The 23,183-nt window shown below is 41.6% G+C and overlaps 1 protein-coding gene across 1 annotated transcript in view; it reads right to left on the reverse strand.

The window, feature by feature from the left end:
- The window catches only part of opn4a (opsin 4a (melanopsin)), a 68,912-nt gene that overhangs the window by 45,461 nt on the left and 268 nt on the right, over positions 1 to 23,183 (reverse strand). The gene's annotated exons all lie outside the window — the stretch shown is intronic.

Below are 23,183 nucleotides of genomic sequence, written 5' to 3' on the forward strand. Positions count from 1 at the left end.
CACCTTTGGGATTAATTGGAATGCTGACTGCGAGCCAGGCCGAATCGACCAACATGAGTGCCCAACCTCACTAATGTTCTTGTGGCTGAATGGAAGCAAGTCCCCGCAGCAATGTTCCATCATCTAGTGGAAAGCCTTCTCAGAAGAGTGGAGGCTGTTACAGTTTAGCAGCAACAGGGGACCACCTCCATGTTAATGCCATGATTTTGGAATAAGATGTTCGACGAGCTGATGTCCACATACTTTTGGTCATGTAGTGTCAGTATTCCTTTTGTCCAGATGGGATAGGGCAGTGTGCAGTGCGATGGCGATTGCATCATCCATGGATCTGCTTGGGTGGTATGCAAATTGTAGTGGGTGTTGGTTAAGGTGAAGGTGACATGATCCTTAAATAGCCTCTCAAACCACTTTATGGTGACAGAAGTGAGTGCTACGAGGCAAAAGTCATTTAGTTCAGTTACTTCAGTTACCTTCGTTCGGCTTGCATTTTGACTCTGAAAGTGATCTCGACTAGGAAAATGTTGTTGAGGACTGTTCTAGTCTATATACAATGCCTTTGGAAAGTATTCAGACTCCATTACTTTTTCCACATTTTGTTATGTTACAGCCTTATTCTAAAGTGGATTAAATTAAACAACGTCCTGAGAAATCTACACACAATACCCAATAATGACGAAGCGAATAAAGGTTTTTAGAAATGTTTGCAAGTGTACTAAAATCAAAAAACAGAAATACCTTATTTACATAAGTTTTCAGACCCATTGCTATGAAACTCGAAATATAGTTCAGGCGCATCCTGTTTCCATTGATCATCCTTGAGACATTTCAAAAAATTTGAGTCCACCTGTGGTAAATTCAATTGATTGGACATGATTTGGAAAGGCACACACCTGTCTATATAAGGTCCCACAGTTGACAGTGCATGTCAGAGCAATAACCAAGCCATTTTTCCGTAGAGCTCTGAGACAGGATTGTGCCGAGGCACAGATCTGGGGAAGGGTACAAAAACATTTCTGCAGATTTGAAGGTCCCCAAGAACACAGTGGCCTCCATCATTCTTAAATGGAAAAAGTTTGGAACCACCAAGACTCTTCCTAGAGCTGCCCGCCCGGCCAAACTGAGCAATCGGGGAGGGAGGGCCTATGTCAGGGAGGTGACCAAGAACCCCATAGTCACTCTGACAGAGCTCTAGAGTTCCTCTGTGGAGATGGGAGGACCTTCCAGAAGGACAACCATCTTTGCAGAACTCCACCAATCAGGCCTTCATGGTAGAGTGGCCAGACGGAAGCCACTCCTCAGTAAAAGGCACATGACAGCCCGCTTGGAGTTTGCCAAAAGGCACCTAAAGACTCCCAGCCCATAAGCAACAAGATTCTCTGGTCTGATGAAACCAAGATTGAACTCTTTGGCCTGAATGCCTAGCATCACGTCTGGAGGAAACCTGGCACCATCCCTATGGTGAAGCATGGTGGTGGCAGCATCATGTTGTGGGGATGATGTTCAGCGGCAGGGACTGGAAGGTTAGTAAGAATTGAGGCAAAGATGAACAGAGCAGAGTACAGAAAGATCCTTAATGAAAACCTGCTCCAAAGTGTTCAGCACCTCAGACTGGGGCGAAGGTACACCTTCCAACAGGATAATGACCCTAAGCACACAGCCAAGACAACGCAGGAGTGGCTTTGGAACAAGTCTCTGAATGTCCTTGAGTGGCCCAGTCAGAGCCCGGACCTGAACCCGATCAAACATCTCTGGAGAGACCTGAAAATAGCTGTGCAGCAACACTCCCCATCCAACCTGACAGAGCTAGAGGGGATCTGCAGGAAGAAGGGGAGAAACTCCCAAGATACAGATGTACCAGGCTCGTAGCGTCATACCCAAGAAGACACAATGCTGTAGTCGCTATCAAGTCGCTAGATGCACTATTGTAAAGTGGCTGTTCCACTGGATGTCAGAAGGTGAATTCACCAATTTGTAAGTCGCTCTGGATAAGAGCGTCTGCTAAATGACTTAAATGTAAATGTAAATGTAAAGGTGCTTCAACAATGTACTGAGTAAAGCGTCTGAATACTTATGCTATTTCAGTTTAGATTTTTTATACATTTAGAAAAATCTCTAAAAAACTGTTTTTGCTTTGTCATTATGGGGTTTTGCGTTCAGATTGATGAGGGGAATTATTTTTAAAATGAATTATAGAATAAGGCTGTAACGTAACAAAATATGGAAAATGTCAAAGGGGCTGAATACTTTGTATGTCTGGGATAGTTTGGACTTCTCCAGGGAACCGACAACTTTCAAAGAGAACAATGGGTTCCACGTCCAACTCTCTGGGCCAATGTTAAGCTGAAGATCTCAACTTTTATGGCAGTCAATCTTATTCTGTCACTATCACACCATCTATTTGATCCATTGATACCTTGGAGAAGTCCACCGGAATGATTTTACCTGGAGTGATTACTCTGGGGTATTAAGACTTTCTTTTCCCCATTATGACCATGGTATTGGATGAGACGTGGGCCGCCAATAAGATACTTAATAACAATCCAATTGCACAACCTCAGACATATCACCTGGGAAACCTCAATATAAAAGGGAAATATTTGGAACAACACACATCTGGCAACCACTTTATTTCTCTATTTCCTTTTATTTCATTTAGTTTGGACAGTTTCCATCATTCATATTATTCTATGTGATTAGATGACTCTTATGATATAAACTTTGTCTCTGGCTGCACATTTGTTTGAAATATTTTTCTATAGAAGACACCCTGATTCAACAAAACTGTGTTTGGGTCGGCCATGAGGTTAAATCAATGTAGGTAGTAGTCCGAATATTATCAAAAGGCGCTGGATCACAAGAGTGGATGAACAAAAAAGGTCATTATCTTAAAAGCTTTGCCCTTTCAATTAACAAATAAGCAGTGATACATCAAGCCTGAAAAAAACATTGAAGATAATACCCAACGTGGTTTTTGAAAAGGCGACTGTTTCTAGCTTTGCTTTCTGAGCTATAAATTTTTTTAAATCTCTCTGCCCATATTTTGGTATGATATGCAGGTCAGCTGTTAGACCATTAGGTACCAATACACAGCACAATACAATCTGGTGCTACTGGGTTGCAAAGAGATCAGAGCACTGGTCATTATCCCCAAAACAGGGCTGGCTTTTCCGAACAGAAAGTGTACAGCATTCAAATGAGCATATCGATTGGGAATTGTTCAAAGGATCGCAGTGAAAATCTCAAAATATTTTTTTACATTCTGGCTGATGAACATGGATCAGATATGACATGTGCTACTACAGTACATCCATGAGTTTCTAAAGTATTGGGACAGTGACAATTATTTGGTTGTTTTGGCTCTGTACTCCAGCACTTTAGATTTGAAATGATACAATGACTGAGGTTAAAGTGCAACGGTCAGCTTTAATTTGAGGGTATTTTTGTCCATATTGGGTGAACTGTTTAGAAACACTTTAGGTGACAAAAGGTATTGGGACAAATTCACTTATGTATATTAAAGTAGTAAAATGTTAAGTATTTGATCTCATATTTAAAGCAGGCAATGACTATATCAAGCTTGTGACTCTACACATTTATTTGTTGTGGTTGTATTTCAGATACTTTTGTGCCCAATAGAAATGAATGGTAAATAATGTATTCTGACAGGTTGGAATCTCTTTCATTGGAAATCAAAATAAAATATGTTTAACATGTCTTCATTAATAATGTGGATGCTACCATAATTACGAATAATCCTGAACTAATCGTGAAGAAAGTTACAGAGGCATACTGTCCATAACCCCCCCCACCCCCCAAATAAAAATGCTAACCTCCCCTGTTATTGTAATGGTGAGATGTTAGCATGTCTTTGATACCCCCATCACATTCAATCAAATGTATTTATAAAACCATTTTTACATCAGCAGATGTCACAAAGTGCTACATAGAAACCCAGCCTAAAACCCCAAATAGCAAGCAATGCAAATGTAGAAGCACAGTGGCTAGGAAAAACTCCATAGAAAGGCAGGAACCTAGGAAGAAACCTAGTGAGGAACCAGACTGAGGGGTGGCCAGTCCTCTTCTGGTATGATATTTGTGCATCTCTAACTTTGTCACTCATCATTATGTGTAAAAATGTGTCATTGTCCCAATACTTTTGGAGCTCACTCTATAGCCCAGGAGAGGGACTTCTGCCATAGTGACACTAAAGACCAACTGAGATCTGGATGACTGACTACTGAGAGTTCCTTCCTGACACCATGTTGTTGAGATGTATAATTTCTGAATAGGTTTGCTTATTAAAAAGCAAATGATAATGCCATAGAGATCCTCAGGGGCTCTTTTCCCTGGTCTCTCTCTCTCTGAGAGTCGTCTCTGTCTGATGGCAGATGCAGTGCTTGTTCATTAGTGAGGAGGCTTCACTGCTGCCTCACTCGCTTTTTGTGGTGTGTGTGCCTGTGCGTGTGTGTGCCTGCGCGTGTTTGTGTGTGTATTTGTGTGTGCGTGTGTGTGTGCGTGCTAAAGGCAGTCAACCCTCTCTTTGGGATCGACAGATTGCACCATCATACTGCACCTCAAGATATACTAAATACATCAGGGTATACAGTATTTGGGTCATTGTCTCTCCACAGTTTAATCAATTCTAACGCAACATCAATTACATCCTGGACTTAATCATTCCGGTTTCATCCTTTAAATCGGGCTTTTACAGTCTAATTGTCAGATCTAAGATAACATTATGTCTCTTTCGGTCTGCTTGTGGAGGATATAATTGTGCTCGTATGATCTCTCGCCATAATAATAATCCCTGAGGGGATTAATGATACTCATCTCTAATTGAACCAAACCAGTTCTGACTCTAATGCTACATTCCAAAACTTGCTAATGCCAACAATATCTGAATACCATTTGCATTAATTGATAGCTTTAAAGCTACTGAAGTCCTGCCATCTTGGCACATTAGCTTAATTAATTTAATTTGGCATTAATTAGGAGCAGGGATAGTTCAGGTCTCCCTCTTTAGAACAGTAACTACAAGGTGTCGCCATCAGAGCCAGCGATCAGTGGCATGGTGGGTGGTAATAAGTGAGAGAGGCATGTGAGAGTCAGTGGGAGACTGTGTTTTCAAGGCCACCAGACAGGAAACAGAGTGTTGAATAACTGTTCAATCGTCCATCTACTCCTCTTCCTCCAACCGTGAATTCCAATGTTCTTCTGAAGATGGAAGGAATTTAAATAAACTCCAGACCTGATGTCACAGAAAGGACTGCATTGTTGGAGCTAGAAAGCAGTTTGCTACACATGCCATAACATCGGCTAAACAAGTAAATGTGACCAATACAATTTGATTTGACAAATATGAGCTCATATGAATTCATGTATGAAGCTGACATCCAAAAGGAGCAATATCCTTACTGTCTGAGGAAATACTACAGTAGTCAGCTAAAAATCATGTGGGAGGTATGGCAACAATTCTGCCGTAGCTTCACTATTTCAGTTATCTGTGGACACTTTTTCCTGGCCCTTTCCCTGGCCTGTGAGATTGGGATTGTGACGCTCTGTTAAGAGATAAAGCCGTGTTGGCCAGTCATGCTAACAGTACGCTAGTCGTCCAACTCACTCATCTGAAACATTCCTACCCATTTTGGAAGAGCCTGTGGTTGATATTTGCAGCATATTGTTGTCCTTCTGGGGTGCATTTTTCCCCCACAACGCTTCAATTTCTGTGAGGCGAGTGAAAAGGAACACAGTGATCAATCCATACAGTACAAACCCTCCAATCGGCACCCGGGCATGTATTGTAGAGACAAAATCTCTAATTAGAAAAGGAGAGAATAACAAAAATAAATATCAATATCATATCAGGCTGCTCTAATATTCCCTTCGCACACTGAGGATTCCAGGCAAATGAGTTTGCACATTCTTAAGACGCTAGGGGACACTTCATTTGATACAACTAATATAGCTGGGTTGAGATCAGTTACAGAGCACATATGATACGAGGGCAGAGAGCCAACATCAGAGGATTGACAGAGTCTGCTGAGATAGGGAAATTGATTAAATTGTTTTTTCCCCTCATCAATCTACACACAATATCCCATAATGACAAAGCAAAAACAGGTTTATGTATTATGTATTTAAAAAAATGGAAACATCACATTTACATAAATATTCAGACCCTTTACTCAGTACTTTGTTGAAACACCTTTGGCAGCGATTACAGCCTCGAGTCATCTTGGGTATGACGCTACAAGCTTGTCGTCCATTTATTTGGAGAATTTCTCCCATTCTTCTCTGCAGATTCTCTCAAGCTCTGTCAGGTTGGATGAGGAGCGTCGCTGCACAGCTATTTTCAGGACTCTCCAGAGATGTTCGATTGGGTTCAAGTCCAGGCTCTGGCTGGGCCACTCAAGGAAATTCAGAGACTTGTCCCGAAGCCACTCCTGCATTGTCTTGGCTGTGTGCTTAGGGTCATTGTCCTGTTGGAAGGTGTACCTGCGCCCAAGTCTGAGGTCCTGAGCACCCTGGAGTAGGTTTTCATTAAGGATCTCTCTATACTTTGCTCCGTTCATCTTTCCCTCGATCCTGACTAGTTTCCCGGTTTCTGCCTCTGAAAATCATCACCACAGCATGATACTGCCACCCCCATGCCTCACCGTAGGGATGGTGCCAAGTGTGCTCCAAGCCACTACCATAAAGGCCTGATTGGTGGAATGCTGCAGATATGGTTGTCCTTCTGGAAGGTCCTCCCATCGCCACAGAGGACCTCTGGAGCTCTGTCAGAGTGACCATTGGGTTCTTGGTCACCTCCCTGACCAAGGCCCTTCTCCCCACGATTGGTCAGTTTGGCCGGGTTCCACACTTCTTTCATTTAAGAATGGAGGCCACTGTGTTCTTAAGGACCTTCAACGCTGCAGAAATGTTTTGTTGTCTCGGAGCTCTACGGACAAGTCCTTCGACCTCATGGCTTTGTTTTCGCTCTCACATGCACTGTCAACTGTGGGACCTTATATAGACAGGTGTGTGCCTTTCCAAATCATATCCATTCAATTGAATTTACCATAGCTAGACTCCAATGACGTTGTAGAAACATCTCAAGGATGATCAATGGAGACAGGATGCACCTGAGGTCAATTTCGAGACTCATAGGAAATGGTCTGAATACTTATGTAAATAAGATATTTCTGTTTATATTTTTTTTATAAATTTGTAAAACATTCTAAAAACCTATTATCACCTTGTCATTATGTGGTATTGTGTGTAGATTGATGAAAAGAAAACATATTTAATACATTTTAGAATAAGGCTTTAACATAACAAAATGTGGAAAAAGTGAAGGGCTCTGAACTTTCCAAAAGCACTGTGTATGCTAACACACAACATTTCATGCTGAGAATGTACGGCACACAGACTGACAGGCTTATCATCTATTATAGGATGAGGATACTTTGTGGAAACAGTGTGTCATGTGGTTCTTCATATCCATTTTCTCAATGGACCCCCATGCTTCTAATCTGGATATTTGAGTTGGAAAACCACCATTTGAAATGGTTATGGTGGGGTAGAAATAAGAATCTCTGTGAGTGAGAGCCTGACTTTGCTTGCCAGGATTATAGTATTACAGGGTACACATGGCTGAGGATGAGACGACCACGACTCTAGTGAACTTTCTTTCCTGTTTTCTGAATTTCTCTCTCACTCTCCAAGCCTAACTTCGAAGCATAACACAACGATTGACGGTAAACTTGAGGAGCTTATTTTCGGAGTTTCTCTCATTTTTCTCTCGATAATGCTGAAGGCCTCTGGCTGGGTTAGCTGGGTGTTTGGTTGTCTATCGTGTCTACAGCTCAGTGGGGGAGAATCCATTCCGACAGGCGAGACGCTCATCCATCACCTGCATGTAAAGACAACGCCCCAGCGTCAGCCTTACTCATGTGCTGAACCCAGTCACAATGCCTCCTCCGTGGGAAGATCTGTTGATATGGGGACTTAAGGCCGTTATTTGGAGCACTCCTCATGTCACAGTCTTTCAAAGCTTGGATTAAATACCACACAAGAACTTGGTGTGGTTTTGCATCATGCTTAAATGAATTACTAATAACAGAGGTTAAAGGTTAAAACAATTAAAACATGACTTTGAAAATCAATTAATTTACTAATTGAGTATTTAGAGTGTGAAGAAGGCACGTGAGACTCATATAGAACGATATGAAGGGTTTTCGATTCAAAGAAGCAGCCACAGTGATATTCTTCAGTCAGCCAAGCGATTTCCTCATCATTAGTGATCATGAACATTAATGAGTCCATTTTACAGTCCAGTGATCAACTCTGGTACAGTTATTACCTGTCAACTCTTAAAACAGAGATGCTATCAAGTATTAAGAGAGTAAGGTTTGAGGAAAGGCCACATGTCAGTAATCTGGAGGTCAGTGACCATGGCCTCCCAGAGGTTGGCATTACACTGGCTTAATTAAAGCTGGAATTGAATGGAAATATCAAAGCAGTGTGTAATTACTCTCAAATTCAAAGCGAGAGCTATGTATGCAAGGACTGACCATCTATGATATCAAAATGATAGTTTTAACCATGTCTTGAGGCTATACAGTGTTTGTTTACATTGACTTTGTTTACAAACAAAAAGGCAATGTTTGCCCTCAGAACAGCCTCGATTTGTCGGGGGCATGGACTCTACAAGGTGTCAAAAGCTTTCCACAGGGATGCTGGCCCATGTTGACTCCAATACTTTCTACAGTTGTGTCAATTTGGCTGGATGTCCTTTGGGTGGTGGACAATTCTTGATACACATGGGAAACTGTTGCCGGTGAAAAATCCAGCAGCATTGCGCAAACTGGTGCGCCTGACGCCTACTACAATATCCCGTTCAAAGGCACTAAAATATTTTGTCTTGCCCATTCACCATCTGAATGGCACACATACACAATCCATGTCTCAATTGTTTCAAGGCTTAAAAATATTTGACCCTTTCTCCTCCCTTTCATCTACACGGATTGAAGTGGATTTAACAAGTGACTTCAATAAGGGGATCATAGACTGACAAGGTGAAAGCTATGTCATGGAAAGAGTTATAATGTTTCTAAATGTTTGTACACTCAGTGTATATCATTAATCAGTGGTGATTTTAGCATGTAAATCTTGGTTGGGCAAAATCAAAAAAATTGCGGATGCATGCCAGCAAAGCCACTACACAACACTAAACAATACATTACAGCACTATAACGGTGACAAACGGTGCCCACAAACTGTTAGGGACCACATAAAGCTGTCTCAACAGCAGAGTCCCAACACCTTACCACTGCTACACCTGGCTATCAGTGGAGCTTTGTCTGGCAGTGAAACAGTTCATTCAGCCTCATTTACTTCCTTTAAAAAACATAGCTGATATGGCTGACTTGCTTAAACAAATGTGGTTTCTGCTGACAATTGAGATGTACAAACTATGCCATAATGGAACGGCAATCGGATAAGAGGCAATCCGTAATTTCGATTAAGACATTAATTAGTGAGCTAGGACGGACGTAGTCAATATAACTATTTGAAATGTAGCCTACAGTGTTCTCCCTGTACACCAAGTCAGAACCGTAGGATAAATAAAGGGGGCATATAAGCAGACAATGAAAGCTCTTAGAATATTTGATTATTACATTTCTCTAAAACAGGTTATAGGCTACATATGCACCACCAAGTCCGAACAGTAGGCAAAATGTATTATTAGGGTGAGGCACATGGGCTACTAACAGCTTACTACACAACATGCATTTAGTATTACTTTCTTAGCTAGAGTATCGAGTACATATCTCCCTGGCATATTACATAATTTATGCAGCAGCATACAATACATTTTTGGACTCACATTGTCGTGCTATGCTGATCAAAATCTGTTATTCTCTGGATTTATGGTACTTTCAAGAAAACTGGGAACAAGGTTGATTCATGAAAGCTCTAGAAAGAGGCCCAAGTTCCAGATTTACTATTCCGAATTGGATGACCGTTCAAAACTTATTTTCCCAGTCGTAGCTCATTTTTTCCCTAGTTGCTAGTTGTCTTGAACTCACTATTCAGATTTTGCAGTTCCGTGTTAAGTTGTTTTGAGCGCGGCACAAATCATCCTTCAGAATGGCCAATGTTGAATGTTTATAATTTTAAGATTGGAAAAAACACCATTAATCCTAGACTTGGGACCACACAGCCACTCCACTGAATAGTAGGCTAGTGATTGCTTTGCAATGCTTGCAGTTAGCCATTGATTCCTTCCAAACCACTCATTGTTAAATTTGCGATTTCCAACTTGTTGTGTAATGTTTATGTCTAATGGCCGATGAGCACCGATACATTTTATCTAAAATTTCTCTTCATTATTTCTCTTCATATGACAAGGATTAAAAATAATTTGCCAGTAGATTGTCGACTTGATTCATGATGATGGCTGCTAGCTAAGATTTTGAAAGTATGATGTTGACATGATCAGTCCATACTGTCGATATAACGTGATTTGACGTAATGTTATCTGTGACCAATGACCTTGAGCCTTCTTGGATGAGCACTTCTAATGTAACTCTATGTCACCCCCCCTAGGGGCTGGAAGTTTTTAACTCTACCCTTAGACTTGGCAGTGACGTAGTGTCCCCATGAGTGAAAGAACACTGAGCCAATCACGGCGCACGCTCTCTATTTTCCGCTGGATGCCCCACCATCACAGAAAGCACTGAGCTACAGTAGGCTGAAACACATGCATTTTGGAGCTGCCTTACTCAAGAAAGCAAAAAAGAGACCATGTTTGTATGTGGCTTTATTAACTCATTTATTTTTATTTATTTATTTTTTATTAACTCATTTATTTAACTCATTTATTTTTACATTGTTTGCAAACTGATGTGAAACGTATCAATGCCAAAATAACATGCAAAACAGGAAGCCCTGCAACATTTTGGCTAAAAATGTGGGTCGCCACTGTCATTAATTAGTAAGTCAAAAAATGTATGTAGCAACCAAGGATTCAAGTTTTAATCTCTGAAAGGCCTGTTTTATGAATCAACAACCCTAGTCCCTCTGGAACAAGTGTTAGTGGATTCATATTTTTTTTAATTAATGTTTATATGAATGAGACACGGTGATTCTCGAGTGCCACTAACCCATTTTTCACCAGCCTCCAGCGATATCATTATGTCTGTCTACAGATGCAGAAGTGCCACAAAAAAAATCTAACCTGTCAAGTTCCTATGGGGTATAAGGATAGTATTTCAGTCTATTAATATACATGTAATGTCTTTTTAATTGCACAAATCATCAACTTCCTGCATTCAGTGCCTGACTTCCTTCAGAAATAAAGTGGGATGGGTACATTTCCCATGAGCACATCTTATCAAACTGACATATCCCTTACAAAAAAGAATTTGTTGCGACAAACTTCCCTAAGTTTGTGACAAATTAGCTGCAAACTAAATAGTGTCCTACAAAAATGTTGCCCAAAGTTTGCAAAGGTTTTTCCACTAGTGGTAAATCTGCAACAAACCTTAGGCAGAATAATATGCATTGCCGCTAGTGGCAATAGGTTTTTTTGTGGCATACAATTCTCAAGATTCTATTTCAATCTGTGGCAACAATATTTATTGCCAGTAGTGGCAAACAGTTTACCAGAAGCCGTTTCTGGTGACCATATGAGTTCAAAGACCAGTAACCGTTGAAGACCAGTCAGGGGAGAAGAAAAATCTGTTTGAAAATGGAAAACAAGTTGATGGATTGATTTTATTTGCCAGTTAAAAAAAAAACATACTCACAGTACATACATTTTCAAAACGTGACAGGGATATCACAAAAAAAGTCAGAGACATTGATATTATGGTCCCTAAATTCCATGGTGCAAAAACATTACAACATTACATAGATACAGATACAGTAGATGCAGAGATTAAACAATTGTTCTATTCTTTGATCATTAGCCAGCTTTTGACATTCTATTTAATATAAGTTATGGTTGGCATAGCTTTGAGTTGCTGTGGTAGTTTGTTCTACTCCACAGCTCTGGTATAAAAAGGTGCTCTTACCAGATAGACTCTTCAATTTAAAACCGGCAATATCAGAGTCTCTGGCCCTGGTGTTGCATTGGTGGACATCTCTAATATTAGTGAAATTATTTTAAATGTACCTGGGGGCTGAGTCTGTAAAAATTCTGTGGACCAGACAGAGTTAATTAATATTACACTTTTTTCTACAGAGAGCCAGCCTAGCTGCTTAAAATGAGTAAGAGGGGGGAGTTTAAGTACAATTCTCACCAGCTTGTTTTGGCTGGCATGTAGCTTATTCTTTTGATGTTTGGGCCTGCTGGTGAACTATGATGTGCAGCCATAATCAAAGTGACACTGAACTAGCGCACCTGCCAGAGTCTTTAGGTGTCACTATCAAGTTATTTTGAGGTCCGAGCTACTGTAGGAATTGCATTTTTTGGTTCTTTGTTAAAACTCTCAGGGCCATAGTCTCACCAGTCAAGTACCTATCCAATTCACACCCAAGGTAGCTGACTGAATTACCCACGTCGACACTAAAACCAGGGGACCTTCCAAGTTTTACTCTGGAACCAGGACTGGATAAAGAAATCATAGGCCCTGCTTGTCTGAAGGAAGAACAGTACTCGCGCCAAAGCAGCATGTGTACATGCGGTGTCTGTGTGGAGTCTGGAGTCTGTAGAGCAACAGGCCTGCCTGCTCTGCTAGGAGAATTGGGGGGAGGAGCAGACAGGCTGAGAACAGAGAGGAAATCAAGCAGTGGCAGCTGAACAGATAACTCATCCAAAGGGCTTTGACTTCTCAAACACTGCAGAAAGCGAACACTATATGACACCCCGTGACCTTATTCATTCAGCCACTTGCTTAGATAAACTTGCGTTAACGCATAATTATGCGTTTTTCACACAGGGAAAAATTATAACCCAAATTGGACACACTTTAGGAACCCTGCCTGTAAAAAATAATGAGTCATTGGGAAGACGTTTTTAGGACATTCTTGGGATGTTGAGTCATGGTCCCCTGGAGGTTTTGTCTAGTTCCCGGATTGTCCCCGGGACGTTCCAAGGACTTTTTATGGATGTTCTTGGGACATTGTGTCATGTTCCCTAGAGGTTTTTGTCTAGTTTTCGGGTTTGTCATGGGGAACGTCTCAAATAAAACTGAAGGACCTCGGCGTTACTCTGGACCCTGATCCCTCTTTTGACGAACATATCAAGACTGTTTCAAGGACAGCTTTTTTCCATCTACGTAACATTGCAAAAATCAGAAACTTTGTCCAAAAATGATGCAGAAAAATTAATCCATGCTTTTGTCACTTCTAGGTTAGACTAATGCAATGCTCTACTTTCCAGCTATCTGGAGAAATCACTAAATAAACTTCAGTTAGTGCTAAACACGGCTGCTAGAATTTTGACCAAGACCAAAAAATGTGATCATATTACTCCAGTGCTAGCCTCTCTACACTGGCTTCCTGTTAAGGCAAGGGATGATTTCAAGGTTTTACTGCTAACCTACAAAGCATTACATGGGCTTGCTCCTACCTATCTTTCCGATTTGGTCCTGCCGTACATATCTGCACGTACGCTACGGTCACAAGATGCAGGCCTCCTTACTGTCCCTAGAATCTCTAAGCTGGTGTAACTGAGTCAGGTTTGTAGGCCTCCTTACTCGCACACAATTTTTCAGTTCTGCCCACAAATGTTCTATGGGATTGAGGTCAAAATTATTCAGCCCCTTTACTTTCAGTGCAGCAAACTCTCCAGAAGTTCAGTGAGGATCTCTGAATGATCCAATGTTGACCTAAATGACTAATGATGATAAATACAATCCACCTGTGTGTAATCAAGTCTCCGTATAAATGCACCTGCACTGTGATAGTCTCAGAGGTCCGATAAAAGCGCAGAGAGCATCATGAAGAACAAGGAACACACCAGGCAGGTCCGAGATACTGTTGTGAAGAAGTTTAAAGCCGGATTTGGATACAAAAAGATTTCCCAAGCTTTAAACATCCCAAGGAGCACTGTGCAAGCGATAATATTGAAATGGAAGGAGTATCAGACCACTGCAAATCTACCAAGACCTGGCCGTCCCTCTAAACTTTCAGCTCATACAAGGAGAAGACTGATCAGAGATGCAGCCAAGAGGCCCATGAACACTCTGGATAAACTGCAGAGATCTACAGCTGAGGTGGGAGACTCTGTCCATAGGACAACAATCAGTCGCATATTGCACAAATCTGGCCTTTATGGAAGAGTGGCAAGAAGAAAACCATTTCTTTAAGATATCCATAAAATGTGTTGTTTAAAGTTTGCCACAAGCCACCTGGGAGACACACCAAACATGTGGAAGGTGCTCTGGTCAGATGAAACCAAAATTGAACTTTTTGGCAACAATGTAAAACGTTATGTTTGGCGTAAAAGCAACACAGCTCATCACCCTGAACACATCATACCCACTGTCAAACATGGTGGAGGCAGCATCATGGTTTGGGCCTGCTTTTCTTCAGCAGGGACAGGGAAGATGGTTAAAATTGATGGGAAGATGGATGGAGCCAAATACAGGACCATTCTGTAAGAAAACCTGATGGAGTCTGCAAAAGACCTGAGACTGGGACGGAGATTTGTCTTCCAACAAGACAATGATCCAAAACATAAAGCAAAGTCTACAATTGAATGGTTCAAAAATAAACATATCCAGGTGTTAGAATGGCCAAGTCAAAGTCCAGACCTGAATCCAATCGAGAATCTGTGGAAAGAACTGAAAACTGCTGTTCACAAATGCTCTCCATCCAACCTCACTGAGCTCGAGCTGTTTTGCGAGGAGGAATGGGAAAAATTTCAGTCTCTCGATGTGCAAAACTGATAGAGACATACCCCAAGCGACTTACAGCTGTAATCGCAGCAAAAGGTGGCGCTACAAAGTATTAACTTAAGGGGGCTGAATAATTTTGCACGCCCAATTTTTCAGTTTTTGATTTGTTAAAAAGGTTTGAAATATCCAATAAATGTTGTTCCACCTCATGATTGTGTCCCACTTGTTGTTGATTCTTCACAAAAAAATACAGTTTTATATCTTTATGTTTGAAGCCTGAAATGTGGCAAAAGGTCGCAAAGTTCAAGGGGGCCGAATACTTTCACAAGGCACTGTATAGGAAGGGAGAGGGCTTGTTTGAAAAGTTTGTCACGTGTCTTTGGCCCGTCCCTTCACAGGGGCGGGCCACTGATTGAGCAGAGCCCTAACCTTATGAAAACCCAAATCTCTCATTTGGAAACAAAAATTAAATGTCATCTCTTCACCAATAATTTTATATTCAAACATTTAAATTGAACAACAATTCCATGTGAATCCGATAACTACAATGTGCAGACTTTCCACTGTAGCGTTTTTCATCTTATCATTGATGAGAATGTCTCAGATGACAACCGAACTGACATCATATTCATGAAGTACCACCGCATATGTTCAATTGGTCAGATTACCAGAATATAGTTCATTTCCCCCCCACCTTCTGATGTTCCCAGAATCTCTGATAGCCAAGGGGTTTTCAAATGTCACATCAGTAGGGTAGAGAGGAAACAGTGGGGAAGAGGTATTTATGACTGTCATAAACCTACCTCCCCAGGCCAACGTTTGGTGACACCTGTAAAAAAGACACCTGTCCACAGAAGCAATCAATCAGATTCCAAGACCAAAGAGCCCTCCAAGGATGTCAGCGACAAGACTGTAGCCCTACACAAGGCTGGAATGGGCTACAAGACCATTGCCAAGCAGCTTGGTGAGAAGGTGACGACAGTTGGTGCGATTATTCGCAAATGGAAGAAACACAAAAGAACTGTCAATCTCCCTCGGCCTGGGGCTCCATGCCAGGTCTCACCTCGTGAAATTGCAATGATCATGAGAACGGTGAGGAATCAGCCCAGAACTACACGGGAGGATCTTGTCAATGATCTCAAGGCAGCTGGGATCATAGTTACCAAGAAAACAATTGGTAACACACTACGCCGTGAGGGGAATGGCACCGCAGTACCTCCAGGCTCTGATCAGGCCCTACACCCAAACAAGGGCACTGCGTTCATCCACCTCTGGCCTGCTCGCCTCCCTACCACTGAGGAAGTACAGTTCCCGCTCAGCCCAGTCAAAACTGTTCGCTGCTCTGGCCCCCCAATGGTGGAACAAACTCCCTCACGACGCCAGGACAGCGGAGTCAATCACCACCTTCCGGAGACACCTGAAACCCCACCTCTTCAAGGAATACCTAAGATAGGATAAAGTAATCCTTCTCACCCCCCCACCCCCTTAAATGATTTAGATGCACTATTGTAAAGTGGCTGTTCCACTGGATGTCAGAAGGTGAATTCACCAATTTGTAAGTCGCTCTGGATAAGAGTGTCTGCTAAATGACTTAAATGTAATGTAAATGTAAACCTGCAGTGCCCGCAAGGTCCCCCTGCTCAAGAAAGCACATATACATGCCCGTCTGAAGTTTGCCAATGAATATCTGAATGATTCAGAGGACAACTGGGTGAAAGTGTTGTGGTCAGATGAGACCAAAATGGATCTTTGGCATCAACTCAACTCATCGTGTTGAGGAGGAATGCTGCCTATGACCCCAAGAACACCATCCCCACCGTCAAACATGGAGGTGGAAACATTATGCTTTGGGGGTGTTTTTCTGCTAAGGGGACAGGACAACTTCACCGCATCAAAGGGACGATGGGCGGGTACCGTCAAATCTTGGGTGAGAACCTCCTTCCCTCTGCCAGGGCATTGAAAATTGGTCGTGGATAGGTATTCCAGCATGACAATGACCCAAAACAGACAGCCAAGGCAAGAAAGGAGTGGCTCAAGAAAAAGCACATTAAGGTCCTGGAGTGGCCTAGCCAGTCTCCAGACCTTAATCCCATAGAATATCTGTGGAGGGAGCTGAAGGTTCAAGTTGCCAAACGTCAGCCTCAAAACCTTAATGACTTGGAGAAGATATGCAAAGAGGAGTGGGACAAAATCCCTCCTGGGATGTGTGCAAACCTGGTGGCCAACTACAAGAAACGTCTGACGGGTTTTGCCACCAAGTACTAAGTCATGTTTTGCAGAGGGGTCAAATACTAATTTCCCTCATTAAAATGCAAATCAATTTATAATATTTTTGACATGCGTTTTTCTGGATTTTTTGTTGTAATTCTGTCTCTCACTGTTTAAATAAACCTACCATTAAAATTATAGACTGATTGTTTCTTTGTCAGTGGGCAAACCTACAAAATCAGCAGGGGATCAAATACTTTTCCCTCACTGTATATACTGTACTCTATACCATCTACTGCATCTTGCCTATGCCGTTCGGCCAAATGTATTTATATGTACATATTCTTATTCATTACATTAATTGTTAGATTACTTGTTAGATATTACTGCACGGTCGGAACTAGAAGCACAAGCCTTTCGCTACACTCGCATTAACATCTGCTAACCATGTGTATGTGAAATCCCGCTATGCCCTCCAACAAATCATCAAACAGGCAAAGCATCAATACAGAATTAAGATTGAATCGTACTACAGGGGCTCCGATGCTCGTCGGGTGTGGCAGGGCTTGCAAACTATTACTGACAACAAAGGGAGGCACAGCCACGAGCTGCCCAGTGACACAAGCCTACCAGACAAGTTAAATGACTTTTATGGTCGCTTCGAGGCAAGCAACACTGAAGCATGGATGAGAGCACCAGGGACTATGGACGATTGTGTATTCACGCTCTGTAGCCGATGTGAGAAAGACCTTTAAACAGGTCAACATTCACGAGGTCGCAGGGCCAGACGGATTACCAGGATGTGTACTCCGAGCATGCGCTGCCAACTGGCCCTGACAGAGTCTGTAAACCAACATGTTTCAAGCAGACAACCATAGTCCCTGTGCCCAAGAACACCAAGGTAACCTGCCTAGATGACTACCAACCCGTAGCACTCGTGTCTATAGCCACGAAGTGCTTTGAAAGGCTCATATCAACACCATTATCCCAGAAACCCTAGACCCACTCCAATTTGCATACCGCCCCAACATATCCACAGATGACGCAATCTTGATTGCACTCCACACTGCCCTTTCTCACCTGGACAAAAGGAACACCTACGTGAGAATTCTATTCATTGACTACAGCTCAGCATTCAACACCATAGTGCCCTCAAAAATCAACACTACGCTAAGGACCTTTGGACAAAACACATCCCGCTTCAACTGGATCCTGGACTTCCTGATGGGCCGCCCCCAGGTGGTAAGTGTAGGTAACAACACATCTGCCACGCTGATCCTCAACACATGGGCCCCTCATGGGTGTGTGCTCAGTCCCCTCATGTACTCCTTGTTCACCCATGACTGCATGGCCAGGCACGACTCCAACACCATCATTAAGTTTGTCGACGACACAACAGCATTAGGCCTGATCACGGACAATGTTGAGAAAGCCTATAGGGACGAGGTCAGAGAACTGGCAGTGTGGTGCCAGGATAACAACCTCTCCCTCAACAAGATCAAGACAAAAGAGATGATTGTGGACTATTTTCTTATTTTTCACTTCAGTTTATTTTAGTAAATACTTTAACACTTCCTTCTTAAAACTGCACTGTAAGGTCTACACATGTATTCAATGCATATGGCAAATACAATTTGATATGGCATCAAGTAGTAGCCCCAAAAAATTAAGTGTTAAATCAAAATATATTTTATATTTGAGATTCTTCAAAGTAGCCACACTTGGCTTGAGGACAGCTTTGCACACTCTTGGCATTCTCTCAATCAGCTTCATGAGGTTGTCACCTGGAATGCATTTCAATTAACAGGTGTGCCTTCTTAAAAGTTCATTTGTGGAATTTCTTTCCTTCTTAATGCCTTTGAGCCAATCAGTTGTGTTGTGACAAGGTAGTCGTGGTATACAAAAGATAGCCCTATTTGGTAAATATCAAGTCCATATTATGGCAAGAGCAGCTCAAATAAGCAAAGAGAAATGACAGTCCATTACTTGAAGACATGAATGTCAGTCAATCCAGAACATTTCAAGACCTTTGAAAGTTTCTTCAACTGCAGTGACAAAAACCGTCAAGCACTATGAGGAAACTGGCTCTCATGAGGACCGCCACAGGAAAGGAAGACCCAGAGTTACCTCTGCTGCAGAGGATACATTCATTAGAGTTACCAGCCTACGAAATTGCAGAGTTCAAGTAACAGACATCTCAACATCAACTTTTCAGAGGAGACTGCATGAATGAGGCCTTCATGGTCGAATTGCTGCCAAGAAACCACTACTAAAGGACACTAATAAGAAAAATAGACTTGCTTGGGCCAAGAAACACAAGCAATGGACATTAGAGCAGTTGAAATCTGTCCTTTGGTCTGATGAGTCCAAATTGGAGATTTTTGGTTCCAAAGCGTTCCACTGGGATGCTGGCCCGTGTTGATTCCAATGTTTCCCACAGTTGGGTCAAGTTGGCTGGATGTGTTTTGGGTGGTGGACCATTCTTGAATGGCACACATACATAATCCATGTCTCAACTGTTTTAAGGCTTACAAATCTCATCCCCTTAATCTACACCGATGGAAGTGGATTTAACAAGTTACATCAATAAGGGGATCATAGCTTTCACCTGGTCAGTCTATGTCATGGAAAGAGTAATAATGTTTTGCACACTCTGTGTATCCCCTCCTGAATGACTACCACCGACTATGTTCTAAGGCTAAGATGTGATAGGCTAAGAGGTTCCCACACAAATGTGCATCACTGAAACCATATATATATTCTGGAGTCTGACATTACTGGTTTTGACATTGCTCGTTCTGGTATTTCTTTCAAATAAAAATTGTAATAAATTGGTTATTGTATTGTTTCTAGACATTACTGCACTGTTGGAGCTAGAAACATAAGCATATTGCTGAACCTGCAAATCTTTGTATGCGACCAAGACATTTTGATTTGATGTTAAATGTTGAAGCTACATAAAAATATTAAATAAACTATTTATTTGGGAAATATTCAGTCTTTGCTCTTTCCATCATTAGCATGCTGATGATTTGAAGTTGAATTGGATTTATTTTTATCATACTGGTAAGACATTTAATACACGTTGTTTAGTATATATTTAGTACTTTTAATATGGTTTAGTTTACTTTTCTTTGTGAGAAGCAAGTTCATTTATAAGTTGTGATTTGGTTTACATAGATACGACATTTCAATGTTGTTAATACAAAGTAACCAAAAAGTAGATATAATTTGCAGCAAACAGTACAATGTTAGCCACAAGTTCACAAGTCGCAAATTTGCTGCAAGTTTGTCACAAAACAAATTTTCGTGTGAAAATATGAACTTGTGGCAAATTTGCCAAAGATTTGCCACAGCTGTTTACCAGAAGCCTGTTTTTCGATGAAGTAGTCCTGCTATTGTTCCACAACATCAATGAAGTGCACTATCTATGCAAAACCCAACCATGTATAGTAATGCCCGAGCAACTCAGCACCTGTCTGTGCATGCCAAGGAGCGTTATCTCTGGAAAGGGGACGGCGGCTGTTTGAGTGTGTGCCCAAAATCAAAACAATAAACCCCAGAATGAACAGACAAACTAAATCTGGAAATGCAGGAATCTGCATTTTTAGAATATTGAGAGTGGATTTTATGGAGTTATGTTGAGCTAAGATAACAATAACCCAGATGAAATATTGCGTGTTGGAGGGAAACCTGGAGGGGGCGGCTAAAATGAGTGTCACGCGGGACTAGGTGTGTGTGCAGGAATCAGACGCAGAGAGAGAGTAACGGAGTAAAGCGCTTTACTATTGCTCGCCAAACTGATAAGCCCAATACAATACAGGGCGCAGGACACTATACCAGACAACCCAAAACCACAGGGTGTCCAGTATAGAAAATAAAATACACCACGACCGAATATGTACACACGTAACAAAGACAATCCCGCACAACACAAGGGCGGGTCAAACTACTACATATAGGGACGCTAATTAAACCAAAATACACACAGGTGAAACTAATAAGACAAAACCAACAGACAAACGAAAAAGGGATCGGTAGCGGCTAGTAGGACGGTGACAACGACCGCCGAGCACCGCCCGAACAGGCAGGGGAGTCAACGTCGGTGGAAGTCGTGACAATGAGTCAGCCGTCTGACAGGACGGTTCTGACTGAAGTTGGGCTGTCTAATTGTGATGCTCAGGCAACCTTTTTCTGAATGCAATTATTCACAGCTGAGTCATCTCAGGGATTGGGACAGACTAACACGGAAATGCCATCAGAATGTACTTGATATTTCATCAAAGGTGGCAAGTGATATTTACCCACTGAAAGGGCTCTGCACCTCATTGTCCCTTTGGTTTAAAAACCCCCCCACAAAAAACAGCATTAGTATTTACACTGTGGGTAACATTCTGTAAGACCATTTAGTAAGACAGATGAGAATGTAAGCTAGACATTTACACTAAATATCACTAAAATAAGTATGACAGACAAACACACATGCAGAGCGAGACAGACAGAGAGAGGGACAGACGCACAGAGAGGGAGAGAGAGGGTCCACTCGCCAACCAATAATTCACAAAATGGGACAAACACCAAATTGAGGCTCTGCATGCAGAAATAGGTCGATACCCGCTTATGATCAAAATCCAGAAAAGAGCTGTTAAATTCTACAACCATCTAAAAGGAGGTGATTCCCAAACCTTTCACAACAAAGCCATCACCCACAGAGAGATGAACCTGGAGAGTCCCCTTCACAAACACAAACAGACCCCACAGAGCCCCAGGATTACAGCAACACAATTAAACCCAACCAAATCATGAGGAAACAACAATAGATTTACTTGACACATTGGAAATAATGAACAAAAAACCCCAGAGCAAACGAGAATGCTATTTGGCCCTAAAGAGAGAGTACACAGTGGCAGAATACCTGACCACTGTGACTGACCCAGACTTAAGGAAAACTTTGACTATGTACAGATTCAGTGAGCATAGCCTTGCTATTGAGAAAGGCTGCCGTAGGCAGACCTGGCTCTCAAGAGAAGACAGGCTGTGCACACTGCCCACAAAATGAGGTGGAAACTGAGCTGCACTTCCTAACCTCCTGCCAAATGTATGACCATAATAGAGACACATATTTCCCTCAGATTACACAGATCCACAAAGTATTCAAAAATAAACCCAATTTTGTTAAACTCCCATATCTACTGGGTGAAATACCACAGTGTACCATCACAGCAGCAAGATTTGTGACCTGTTGCTACAAGAAAAGGGCAAACGATAAAGAACAAACAGCATTGTAAATACAACCAATATTTATGTGTATTTATTTTTCCTTTTGTACTTTAACTATTTGCACATCGTTACAACACTGTATAATGATATTTCAAATGTCTTTATTCTTTTGGAACTTCTGTGAGTGTAATGTTTACTGTTCATTTTGATTGTTTATTTCACTTTTGTTTATTATCTACTTCACTTGATTTGGCAATGTTAACATATGTTTCCCATGCCAATTGAGAGGAGAGGAAGAGAGAGAGAGAGAGTAGTCACTCCATCACAAATAACCAGCATCTTAAAGGGGCTTCAGTTGAACAGCACAATCGGAATGGAGTGTAACCAATTTGTTTACCCTTTAAAAAAGGTACCCCTTTGCTCCTAATTCTTTAATAAATACATTTCAACCCACAAAAAGTGAGTAAATGCAAAAGCCAGGATCATTGAAATGGGTCATCAATAAAGGGTTTGCAAGTAGGTGCCAAATCAATAGAGCACCATGGTAGCCTTAGGTAGAGTGAGGCTGAAGTAAGGGAGTTTGATGCAATACTGTAAATGGAATGCACATCTGCCTTACTTTCCATTCTCTAAAGTCATATCTGCACTGTAGAACAGAACACTCTGTATTGCAGGGTGAATGAATAAGCATTTTTGATCATTCAGATGTGCCCCAAGAGAATAAGGTTATTCATGCACTTCAGGACAGCTGTCAAGAGAGCTTTTTCAGCTGAGTAGATGCTCTGCAGTCTGCCTATCACATTGTTACTTTTGTTGTGGATGTCAATCTGAATGATTTATTATTTCTGAACAAGACAATGTCATTCAGAAATTATAGCTGCATCAGTCATTGAAATAAATATTTTGACATGAGGAACGGCAATC

This window comes from Oncorhynchus masou, chromosome 23, assembly GCF_036934945.1.
Source record: "Oncorhynchus masou masou isolate Uvic2021 chromosome 23, UVic_Omas_1.1, whole genome shotgun sequence".
Classification (NCBI taxonomy): domain Eukaryota; kingdom Metazoa; phylum Chordata; class Actinopteri; order Salmoniformes; family Salmonidae; genus Oncorhynchus; species Oncorhynchus masou.